Here is a 13,075-nt window from a genome sequence, read left to right as displayed (position 1 = left end):
TTGTTTAGCTGTGCTGTGATTGCTCAGAAAATGGTATGAAAAATAATCTACTTAATTCACCGCTTGGTCTCTCTGGCAGCTCAATGTATCTATCTTTTGCCCCCCATAGATGTTCTCCTCCCTTTCAATGAAATTGATGACTCTTTGCTGGATTATGGTGCCGCAGGTGTTGGCAACTCGCCAATATCTCACCCAAGTGTCTATCCTTCACTTCTGAATCTGAGCAGTAATTGTTGGTACGCTAGCCTGATCTTGTCCTCGCCTAATGTTCACAATGCACTTTCCAATAGTTATCACTTGACAACGGTGAAGAATGGGAACGTTGGCTGATTTCTTCCCCCCCCCCCCCCCCCCGCTATCTAGACCAGAGTTTCTGAGACCAACGCCAGCACCTCAATCGCTGGCCTGGGTAAAATCAGATACCTCAGCAGAGATCAGTCTCCAGAGCTGGGAATCTTTTGGTCCATATGGCTTTGTACCACAACGGCAGTGCATTTACCCACTAGGCCATGGGGAGAACAGATTTAAAGAGTAAGGGGGTGAAATTGGTTTTGGGTGGCGTTTAAGTCAGGCTGCCAATTCACTATCACCCGTTTTGCACAAGACCAATTTCACCCACTTAGTCTTTAAATATATTTACATGCTCTCCTGATGGCCTAGTGGTGGATCTTAAAAATTCTGCACTGCAACTGGAAAAAAAAAAGACATTTTCCCTCATAACTGATCGAAATAGTAAAAAACCTTTGAATGAACAGGGTCTATGGGGGTAATAATTTACATTGAAAATACTCTGCTGATTTGAAGGCACTGCTGCTATCTTCGAACTCCACACTCCATCCAATGCACTGCCTTACCTCGCACAGCTGAACATGACATAAATGGCATGAAGGACCCTCCACCAGTGCTATTTAAAGGGCTGATGAAGTAGCTACAGGTTAGTTGATAGATTATTTTCCCTGGCTGCTGGTGCATTTGCACGTGTTTTTAGAGGTTTCCTACACTTGGATAAAGTTTCAATACTCTACAGGGAGTGGGCTGGCTGGCTGGCTGACAGGCAACAGCAAGGGCACGGGTGGAATGGCAGGGGTGGGAGCAGGAATGCTATCATCATGAGAGAGGACAGCAGGTTCGTATTCCATGGAGCTACTGTCACTCTCCCGGGCCAGTGCCCCAGCAATCCTAGTGATCTGCTGGAGAACAGATTGCTGACTGCTGTGACACCCTGCAAGCCCCTTTCAACAGTGGCACCCAGAGCCATGATGGCAGCAGTCAGACCTTTGATGGAAGATGTTATATCGGTCATCAGACGTTGCAACATGATTGGTACCACAGGTCTGTTGATGGAGGTGACCACCCACTCCATATTTGAAAGGATGGGCTCCAAACTCTGTGCGAAGCCCTGTGCCAAGTTGGAGCTGGACACCCCCATGCTCCTTGACATCGTGCGCAGGCTTTCTGGCAGGCTTTCCAGTGCACCAAGCATTTGGTTGTGTACGCCCATCAGCCTTCTTCTGTAGCCTGGTCCACCAAAGTCCTCATCGGAATCCTCTGCAGCAGAACTGGTGTGTGACCTCCCCTTCCGGCGAGCTGGCACCTGCGGTATCCTTTCCTCCCGCCCTGGCTCCTGTGCACCTGTGCCCAGAGTCTCACCACGTGCAGATCCCTCCTCTATCCTAGCCTATAAAGTAGTGTCAGTCTCTGAGCTCTGAGCTGGTGTCTGCAAGTGTAAAATCGAGGGACGGTGTCTCTTCATCAACACTGTCTTCTTCCTCTTCCTTCTCTGGCTGGGAAGGTTCCAGTTCTTGGGGATCTGAAATGAAAAAGGGACAAGGGTTGAGTTGTGGTGAGGGGAGAGGAGAAAGTCAGAAGCGCGTGCGTACACCATCTGCAGCTTGTAGTCAGAAAAGATTGTAGGATGAGGGAGTAGTGGGAAGAGAGAAGGAGGATTAAGTATGCAGAGACCCTCATCATCGATCCCTCCAGTGCCGTCAGTGGCCACGGCCTCAGTGATGCCCCTTCCCATAGTGGCCATCACTGTCTCCTCCATGGGAGTTAAAATGTGTAGGCGTGCTTGTCCACCTCCAGTTGTTTGTTGCTGCCTCCTGTTATGCACCACTTTCTCCTGCAAGAAAGAGGGAAGTGTGTCAGTGAGTGTCCTGCAAGATGTTTTGGTGATGTGGCTGCCATGGTTGAATAGCTGCCAGTGTGAGTTATGTGTGTGAGGGTGAGGTATGAATTGAAGGGTTGAGTACTGATTGATAGAGATTGTTGGTAAGTGGGTAATGGTGATGTAGTGAATTGAGCAGTGGATGGGGCTACTGGTGCAGTTGATAGGATATGCCATGTGATGATTGAACGCAATCACCTTGACAACTTGTGTCAGATCATTGCACTTCTTCCTGTACTGCATTCATGTTCTTGGAGCTATTGCTCCTGGCATTGACCTTTGCTGCTTCTGCCACCCACTGCCTCATGAGCATATGTCTGGAGGGCCTCCTGCCCCCCTGTGGATACAGGATGTCCCTCCTCCTCTCCACCTCTTGCACCAAGGCCTCCAGTGCATTATCAGAAAACGTTGGGGCACGCTCTCTCACAGGTTGAGACATCTTCACAAAATGTCTTCCAAAGCAATCTACTTTCTGACACCAATTCCATCAGCCATAGTGAGCCTCCCCTTTAAGAGGTGCAGGCTGCCTTTAAGCAGCGCTAGCATTATATATTCCAGACATTGGAGTAGTATTTTTGGAAAGATCTTGGGGAACAGCCTACTTTCTCCTTCCCCAATCAGACTGATAAGTGATCATAAATAAAGTGCAAGTTAGCAGATTTGATTTTAAGAACTATTTTCATTGTGTAGTTCAGTAGTATTTTCATGCATTAAGTGGAGACGTGAACATATCTCATGGTGAAATGCAGTGTCCAGCAACTGATGGGACTGGTCAGTTTATTGATTGACTAGTTGGTGTTATTTTGAAACCGTAGTTTTTACTCATATACACCAGGAAATATGTTGGGACCCCTGCTGATATGTGCAGGCAATGACCAGCGCAGGTAGCGCTGGCTGCACGCAGCAATCATTTAAATCAGCAGGCTGCACAAATTTAACATGCTGCCTGCATCGCTATGAACGGGCGTGGGTTAATCATGTACCGGGATCCCCATGCCTGTTTTTGGGGGTTATCTAATTTAACCCCCAACATTTCCACTTCTGCCATTCAAAAAATGTCAGTCCGAGTACAATGTTTTCAGTAAAATTATCAACATGAGGAATTTCATCCCTTGACATCAAGCACCCTTAGCTCAGTGAACCGTGGCCTATGGTTGAAGGCAGATTAAAGCTACCATTACTTTATCCCTAGAATGATACCCACACCCACAAGAACATCCTGTACTGCACCAATGAGTGAGAGTGCCAATTGGTGCTGAGATATGGGTGGTTTTATACTGTGGATTCACACGCAAAGAAATGGGATGAGACGGCCCAAACTGATTTCACATTGGACCCTGAAAAGCGACAGAGAGGGGAGACTTTTCTTCTCTAAATATGGGCTCGGTATGGGCTGCATTTGAATTTAGAGCCTAGTGGTATGTTAATCTACTTTGCCACCCAGTTACCCAGTGTTCACAGTTATTTCCTTTTCCACCTGATATCCTTCTCAGTCAGAGGCTCTAGTCCCTGGATGCTTTTAAGCTGTTGCCTGGTCAACCTGCTAGGAGAAGTGTGCATGAGATATGCAGGAAGAGAGACCCTGTTCCCAACCAGGTTTCCCTCTCTACCTCGCCTGACAGATTGGTTAAGTTATTTCTTCTGTGAACTTTATTTGCAAATCAGTCAACACAGGGATTTCAGCTCAGATCTTGTACTTGAGCCTATTTATCTGAAGTCAATGTGGCAACAAATTTGGTGTCAACTGACTTGCCTAATAACTTTAATGGCTTTTTCCCCTTTTTTAAAAACTCCCCTCTCCGTTTTCCATTGCTACTACTATCTGGTGGCTTTATGTTCCTAATTTCTTCCCACCTGTGTTGATAGTGCTGACCCATGGCGGGATATAGTCCAGGAGTGTCAGCACCCTCCTAGTGCCTTGCCAAAGTGGCTGGTTTTCATGTGTGAACCTTCACAGCAGCAAATTTGCATATATATATATATATTTATGGGCGTCGCTGGCAAGGCTGGCATTTATTGCCCATTCCCTAGTTGCCCTCGAGAAGGTGGCGGGGAGTCGCCTTATTGAACTGCAGCAGTCCGTGTGGTGAAGGTTCTCCCACAATGCTGTTAGGGAGGGAGTTCCAGGATCTTGACCCAGTGATGATGAAGGAACGGCGATATATTTCCAAGTCAGAATTTAAAACAGAAATAGACAGTTTCCTAGAAGTAAAGGGAATTAGGGGTTACGGGGAGCGGGCAGGAAATTGGACATGAATTTAAATTTGAGGTTAGGATCAGATCAGCCATGATCTTATTGAATGGTGGAGCAGGCTCGAGGGGCCGATTGGCCTACTCCTGCTCCTATTTCTTATGTATGTGGGGAGCTACAGCGGTGCACATGGTTGCCATTCGAGCACCATCTTCACATCTTCAAAAAGTGTCTGCTGGGAATGGGTTTGATTTCAACAGGGAATTATAGCCAGTGCTGATTTATCTTTTCTCAAATCGAGAGCGTGCAGAAATAGAGAACATAGCAGCAATAAACCTACCATGTATGACGCATCACAGAAAAAAATAGCTTGGAAATCAGTGCAACCACAAGTAGAAGCAGTCAGTTCCCTTATGATCTCGAATGACAGTTGCAAATTAAAATGCCAGTCTTTATTGCAGCCTTTATAAAAAAAAACACATTTAAACCCAACTCATATTCAGCAGGCCCGCAGAAAAAAAAAATCTTTTTAAAGGAAGCTGACAAGTAAAATTCACAGAAAATGATAATTCTTTCCTCAGATGAATAACATTCATAGGATTGGTGAATTGCAAATTAGGCCACAAAGATTAAATAAAACAACATGCAAATAAAACAAGATCTGAGGGACACAGTAGCCTTCCTGTGACTGGAGTACCCTCTCTGAGGCTGGTAGTGCCTTCCCAGAGGCTGCTACTTCTGTCTCAAATGTTGCCACTAGGTTCCCTGAAGCTACCGCTTTCCTTGCTGGGACTGCCATGGTGATATAGAAAAAGGGATATAGGCAGGTTAAGTGATTGGGCAAGAAGGTGGCAGATGGGGTATAATGTGTCGAAATGTGAAATTATCCACTTTGGTAGGAATAGAAAAGCAGAATATTTTTAAAAAGCTGAGAGACTAGTAAATGTCGGTGTTCAGAGGGATTTGGGTGTCCTTGTACACGAATCACAGAAAGTTAACATGCAGGTGCAGCAAGCAATTAGGAAGGCAAATGATATGTTGGAGTATAAAAGTAAGGAAGTCTTGCTACAATTATATAGGGCTTTTTTGAGACCACACCTGGAGTACTGTGTACAGTTTTGGTCTCCTTTCCTAAGGAAGGATATGCTTGCGTTAGAGGGGGTGCCACGAAGGTTCACTAGATTGATTCCTGGGATTAGAGGGTTGTCCTATGAGGAAAGATTGAGTAGAGTTGCCCTATACTCTCTGGAGTTTAGAAGAATGAGAGCTGATCTCATTGAAATGTATAAAATTCTTAGAGGGCTTGATAGGATAGATGCTGAGAGGCTGTTTCCCCTGGCTGGAGAGTCTAGAACTAGGGGTCATAGTCTCAAGATAAGGGGTCGGCCATTTAGGACCGAGGTGAGGAAAAGTTTCTTCACTCAGAGGGTTGTGAATCTTTGGAATTCTCTACCCCAGGGGGCTATGGATGCTCAGTCGTTGGGAATATTCAAGACTGAGATCGCTAGATTTTAGGGCACTAAGGGAATCAAGGGATATGGGGATAGGGTGGGAAAGTGGAGTTGAGATAGAAGATCAGCCATGATCTTATTGAATGCAGGCTCGAAAGGCTGTGTGGCCTACTCCGGCTCCCATTGCTTATGTTCTTATGTCCAGGACTTGAACATAATGTGGTGAGGCTTTTCTAGCACTTCACTGGGCCACAGGTGAGTTAGAAGGAGGCTGCAAGCTGTCCCTGAAGCAGATTATTAGTACCATTGGTCTGAAGTAACAATGGCGGTACAGCAATAAATTCCTTTGAACGTAGAACCTTTAGAAGCAAATTCACTTAATGCTCTGAAAGTTCCTGACAACTGCTTTTATTTTAATTCCCATTTGCTCCTCACAGAAAGCAGATTTATATCCAGGATGATAATTTGCAACTAGGATTGTAATGTAATTTAAATGTGCTCACATAAGAACTTCTGGCAATAGTTTTTATTTTATTTTACTTTCCCTGTGCTCCAAACCATGAATGTTTATCTCTCACACAGAAGCAGCTTTCACTGAAGGGATTTTGTTACAAATTGTGTGACCAGTGGTTTAAGGAAGGCACGAATAAATAATACACATTATTGCTCTTGGTTGCTGAAATAACATGCAGATGTCTACCTGGGGTGATGGCTAAATGTTTCTAGTTCAGTTTTATTTGTGCTTATGTCTGTGCAAAGAGCTAACATGAACCTGTCAGAACATCGGAATATTTTGGAACAGCAAAAGGCACAAGTTCAACCTTTTTTTGATAAACCTCATTTACTCATGATCTCACCGTCTCTCAATCCTTTCTCTCTCCATCCAGTTGCCTCTTGATCTCATTTACACTTTCAAATTTCAAATTCTTTCCCTGCTAACTTATTCCCGACTTTATTACTCTGACTATAAAAAAATTCCACCTGCCTTCCCTTCCCTTCTCCTAGATTTCCTAATGTTTTACTTGTGTCTCGTTGCTCTAGAACCCTTTTGCCACAATGAACAATTTGCCTTGATTAAATTTTGTCAGTTTTGGTCATAATCTTGTAACAATATTTTCATTTACGTTAAACCTTTGCCATGTCAGAATTTTTGTTTGGAGTCCAGTGACTGTTAATGTAGTGCAGTGACTATTTTTTTTATGCCATCTAAGTCTCACAATCGGCAATGAGGTGATTGACCAGTTATTCCATTTTGGGTGTTTTTGGTTGAGGGAGGAATGTTGGTCAGGATACTCTGAGAGTGCACTACTGTTTGAACGGTGCAATGGTGCCTTTAACATGCACCATCTGAAGATTGGCATTTCTGACAGGAAAGTATTCCCTCAATACGGCATAGGAACCTCAGTTTAGATTATGAGTTCAATCCCCTGGCATGGGGTTCAAAGCCATAACTTTCTAACCTAGCGGTGAGAGCACTACCAACTGAGGCAAGGCAGCGTCTTGAAAACTTCAATTAGATAATTCTGTTTGAAACCTGGTGAAATCACACTACTTTCAGCTCACGGATTCATTACTGTCTGGGGTGAGCTGATTTTACCAGCTCTGTATCGCACGTAACTTCCATACGATGATGTGCAAATAGGTTGGTGTCTGGAGCGCCATTCTTTCAGATCGCACACAAATCAGTATGCACTGGAGCCCATGCCAAACAGGTGCAGACTGGTCTTCTGATTGATCTGGGCTTTTCTAGAAAAATCTTTCAATTCATTTCTCAAACCAATTTCTTTTATCAACTTATCTGATTCATTTAGCACAGACGCTGCTCTCTTTATTACACAAACATTCAAGCTCTGGTCTTTAAAAATAAATAAAATAAATTCAATTAGGCCTCGATTTAAGTTCATATATCAAGACACTTTGTGGTTGTGTTTTCTGCTTGCCTTGTTTTTTATAATTGTCAGGTAACTTACAAATTTCATCTTTTCATACAGAGAGTCAATTAGATTACATTTCATTTATATCTGTTAGGATGCCTACACTCTGTAGCAGTCAGTGTCAGTCAGATCAATTTAATTTGTCAATATTTTTCTATTATATTGATTTTCATTTGTTATTATGAATTACATCAGTATGAGAAGTCCCAGCAGCAGAGAGAGCAGTGATCTGAGAGTTCCTCCCTCCTCCTAACCCTCCTATTTATTTTTCTCTTTGTGTTTTCTCCAGTTTACCTCCTCTTGCAGGGAGGGATAATAATTCATTTTCTTTGCAGAGAAACAGAAAATGCATAGCAGGTCAGACAAGAGGAGGAAGAGGAAGATTGGCTAGCACTTTTTTTCATTCATTCTTGGGATGTGGGCGTCACCAGCAAGGCCGGCAATTATTGCCCACCCCTTGTTGTCCCTGAGAAGGTGGTGGTGGGCCCCCTTCTTAAACCTCTGCAGTCCGTGTGGTGAAGGTGCTCCCATAGTGCTATTAGGTCGGGAGTTCCAGAATTTTGACCCAGTGACGATGACGGAAGGGCTGATATATGTCCAAGCCAGGATGTTGTGTGACTTGGAGGGGAACTTGGGGGTGATGGTGTTCCCATGCACCTGCTGCCCTTGTCCTCCTATGTGGTAGAGGTCGTGGGTTTGGGAGGTGCTAGTCGAATCCTTCATTTCACATTGGCAGCATTTGCATTTTTTCTTTTCCCGATTACGTTCATAAATGATATCCAGCAAAGACTTATCTTTAAAGATGGCAGAACAACAAGGCATTGCTGGAGTAAACTGTAGTGAGCAAGGATGTTTCACAAAATTGAGCCTAGTGATTGATGAGAATACAAATAGACTTGTGCTGGGATACCAACAGGCCACCGACAGTTTCCCCTATACTCTAGTGCATGCTCTGACAACGTCGATTCAGAAAGTGATGGTCTAACTCCACATTTAAATGTACTGCACACAAGGGATAGAATTCCAGGCAAAGACAATGGGGGTAGTTTTCACCTTCAGCACACGGATTGCTCCGCCTGTTAAAGTATCCTTCTTATTTACATTTCCATTCTGTCTGCTGCCCTGTGTACAGTCTGAAATAAAATTCAATGAGAAAGTTATGAAAGCAATGAAATTAAAATATTTTGTTCAACTGGTGGTTATGGGACACGTATAACTCGCTGCTCCTTTACGGCCTTCTAATCTTGCCTCAACTATCACACTTCCTGTTCAGGTGATTGTGACATCGTAAAAATAGCGGGAAGATTTCCTCTGTTTGTTATTTCTAGCAAAATGGTACCAATGACTAAATGAATGGGTTTACAATTTGACGAGAAATAGTGGAAGGAGGAGATTTCACCCCATGTTCAATGAGTTATGATATTTCATAGAATCCTAGAATCTTACAGAACAGAAGGAGGTCATTCGGCCCATCGTGCCTGTGCCAGGTCTTTGGAAGAGCTATCCAATTTGTCTCACACCCCTGCTCTTTCCCCGTAGCCCTGCAAATTTTTCCTTTTCAAATATATATCCCTTCTGAAAGTTACCATTGAATCTGCTTCCACCACCCTTTCAGGCAGTGCATTCCAGATCATAACAACTCGCTGTGTAAAAAAAATTTCTCCTCATCTCCCCCCTGGTTCTTTTGCCAATTATCTTAAATCTGTGTCCTCTGGTTATCGACCCTCCTGTCAGTGGAAGCAGTTTCTTCCCATCTACTTTATCAAAACCGTTTATACTTAATTATTTAAACCACTCCATTATACAATTCTAATAGTTTCCTTTTCTGTAGATTTGCAGGAAGAGAGAGAGTACATGGAAGTACTTGGCAGATGACTGCAGCAAGATTGCCACAGAGGAGTCTCCAGCCTTTGAATCATGAAAGAATTATCTTGGAATGAAATATTTTCTGCTGCTTAAATGTTGTTTTTGTATATTAGTAGATTTTTCTTTGTCAGTGTTTTGTTCCTTTAATTACTCTGTATCCCTGAACATGTGACATACCAGTTGGTGCCTAAGGTCACTCTTGTACAGCAGACATTTTGGCCACTATTTTAACAGTGAAAAACACCTCCAACCCGCCCATTTCTGGTTTTCACCGGGGCGGGGTGAGGGGCGGGTGACCAACCCGCTCCCAGGAGGCGGGTCGGGCCTTAAAAACTTTCAAGGAGGCTTTGGGTCTCCATTTTCCCACAGTTTCCGATTTCAACCCCATGAAAGGAGGCGAGAAGGCCTGAGACTAACAGGTAGCTGCCTTTCTGGCACAGCTTGTGGGCCGGAAGGAACAGGAGTGCTTCCTCCAGGCCCAATAAACCTACCTGTAGTGATCCCCCAACGATCGCGGACCGTCCCCCCGATTGTGGACCCCTCCGATCCCCGATCGCAGACCCTCGACCCCGATCCCCGATCCCTCCCCCAACGATCGCTGAACCCCGATCCTTCCCCCATAACTGACGACCCCCGTGCCAACCTATGCACTGAGCCAACCTATGCCCTGTGCCAACCCAGGCCCCATGCCCACCCATACCCCCATGCTTCCCCCCCCCGTCCATACAAACAAAGACTTACCTGAAGACTTACCTGAACACGCCCTCTCCCTGGCTGCTCTCCCGTCTGACTGAGACCAGCCTGTCAATCAGGATGGCAAACCGACAAAAAAAATAAAAGACGTCCTTACGTCAAAATCGTAAGGACGTCCGGGAAATCCGTACTTCCGGGTTTCCAGTCTGCAGTTTGACCCCCCCGTCCTCTTCCCGGCTTGGGATCAAAATCGTGCCTTTTATTTTTTTGACAAAGGCATAAAAATCGTGATTGTCCTGGCAAAATCATAGCAGATGGCAAGTGTGTTAATGATGGGACACTCTGTATTGCTGGTAACATTTTTTAACATTGCATATTACTAATGGCGAAATGCTTTATCTTGGGAAGGGAACGCTGGCAAAGTGGTAAAGTGAGGGATGAGCTTCCTGTCAGCTGATAGTGGAATATATTGAGGCAGAAGCAGGTGGTGTTAATTCCTGGTGAAATAACACATCTCTCTGTGTCTCTGAAACTTCATAGGTGGGAAGGCGAAGAAAATGGGAGAAACTGGCTAATTTGAACCTCATCACATGTAAGTGGTTTCGGAGAAGGGACGAAATTGGAGCAACAAAAATAGCTTTAAGTCTTTGAAATGGTCACGAATACTTCTTATTTTTTTATATCACCACGCCCCACAACGTTTTAACTGCTCAATTCGAGCCCAGTTATTACTTTTCATCATAATCATTGAGGTTACAGTAATGAAAAATCATCCATTATAATAATGCTTTATATGGTATGATCCATAATCCATGAGTGAATGGTTAAATTATGAAGACACGTTGCATAGACTAGGCTTGTATTCCCTTGAGTATAGAAGATTAAGGGGTGATCTAATTGAGGTGGTTAAGATGATTAAAGGAGTTGAGAGGGTAGATAAAGAGAAACTATTTCCTCTGGTGGGGGAGTCCAGAACCAGGGGGGCATAATGGTAAAATTAGAGCTAGGCTGTTCAGAGGTGATGTCGGGAAGCACCTCCCACAAAGAGTAGTGGAAATCTGGAACCCTCTCTCCCAAAAAGCTGTTGAGGCTTGGGGCCAATTATTAATTTGAGATTGTTGGATTTTTGTTAGATAAGTGTATTAAGAGATATGGAACCAAGTCGGGGTGATGGAGTTAAGATACAGATCAGCCATGATCTAATTAAATAGCGGTACAGGCTCAAGGGGCTGAATGGCTTACTCCTTTTCATATGTTCCGAATTTCCTGTGTTCCATGCTCTAAATATAACAGCTGAAGAAGATAAGCAGACAGATATTCCGTGGGGTTGCACTAGTCTCCTGCCATAACTCCGTTGGGAGATCAGTGGAAGCCCCAAGGAATTGGCGGACATATTAGGGTAGCTTTTACAACACTGCGCTCCCAATGTGGAGCTTCACGCATTGGGAGTATATATTGGGAATTCAGGTGCGGAAGTTAGCATTATAGACAAAAAATCCTGCGGGACCCACTTCCTTTCAGGTGTCAGGGACCGCAAGCTTCAACAAATCTTAGATACCAACAACCATCCTGATCCTTCTTCCCCTTCACTTTCCTCTGATCCCATCCCTCCCTCCAATCTCACCCTTTGCCGTGTTTTCACCTTTCCCTCTGACCTTCCCCTCTCTGACCCCAAACGATCAGTCCTCAGCAAAGGCCTCAACTTCATCCCCTTACTTCCCCACCTCAATGAATTTCGAGCTCGACACGTGCTGAGCTCTCCTTCCGTCGCCTCCGCGCCCACTTCTTTGGCCAGGAGTCTTTCCCCCGCACAGCAGGCCCATTCTCCCGTCTTCAGAATTCTCGTTCCATCTGGACCCCTCCCTCTTGCCTGTTACCCTTCTTGATCTTTTCATTGCGAACTGCCGGCATGACATCGGCCGTCTCAATTTCTCTGCACCCCTCACTCATTCTAACCTCCCTACCTCTGAACCTGCAGCACTCCGTTCTCTCGGGTCCAACCCGGACATTGTCATTAAACCTGCTGACAAGGGCGGTGCTATTGTTGTCTGGTGAACAGACCTCTACCTTAAAGAGGCTGAACGCTAATTCTCCAACACTTCCTCCTACCTCCCCCGGACCATGACCCCGCTGCCGAACATCAAGCCATAGTTTCCCAGACCGTCACTGACCTCATCTCCTCTGGAGATCTTCCCCTCCATGGCCTCCAACCTCATAGAGCCCTGACCCCGCACAGCCCACTTCTACCTCCTTCCCAAGATCCACAAACAGAACTGCCCTGGGAGACCCATCGTTTCAGCCTGTTCTTGCCCCACGGAACTTATTTCTTCCTATCTTGACTCTATTTTTTCTCCCCTTGTCCAGTCTCTTCCAACTCACATCCATGACTCTTCTGACGCTCTCCGCCACTTTAACAGTTTCCAGTTCCCCAGCGCTAACCGCCTCCTTTTCACCATGGACGACCAGTCTCTCTACACCTCCATCCCCCACCAGGACAGCCTGCAGGCCCTCCGCTTCTTCCTTGAACGGAGACCCAACCAATCCCCATCGACCACCACCCTCCTCCGCCTGGCTGAACTTGTTCTTATGCTGAACAATTTCTCCTTTGACTCCACTCATTTCCTCCAAATTAAAAGTGTCGCTATGGGAACCCGTACGGGTCCCAGCTATCCCTGCCTTTTTGTGGGATACATGGAACATTTCCTGTTCAAGTCCTACTCAGATCCCCTTCCTCACCTCTTCTTCCGGTACATTGATGACTGTATTGATGCTG

The 13,075-nt window shown here is 45.1% G+C and overlaps 1 protein-coding gene across 3 annotated transcripts in view; it reads left to right on the top strand.

Moving 5' to 3' along the window:
• Nucleotides 1–13,075, top strand: part of LOC137322739 (SH2 domain-containing protein 1A-like) — a 76,781-nt gene that overhangs the window by 41,278 nt on the left and 22,428 nt on the right. For 2 of the 3 annotated variants that reach the window (XR_010963226.1, XR_010963225.1), the window contains exon 4: nucleotides 9,575–10,894. The exons of the other annotated variant lie outside the window; for it this stretch is intronic. The gene's annotated coding sequence lies outside the window, so the exon portion shown is untranslated. The remainder of the gene's footprint in view (nucleotides 1–9,574; nucleotides 10,895–13,075) is intronic. 3 annotated transcript variants of the gene reach the window in all.

The sequence above is a fragment of the Heptranchias perlo genome, chromosome 6 (assembly GCF_035084215.1).
Source record: "Heptranchias perlo isolate sHepPer1 chromosome 6, sHepPer1.hap1, whole genome shotgun sequence".
Lineage (NCBI taxonomy): Eukaryota > Metazoa > Chordata > Chondrichthyes > Hexanchiformes > Hexanchidae > Heptranchias > Heptranchias perlo.
This window is presented reverse-complemented; position numbering and strand designations above follow the sequence as displayed.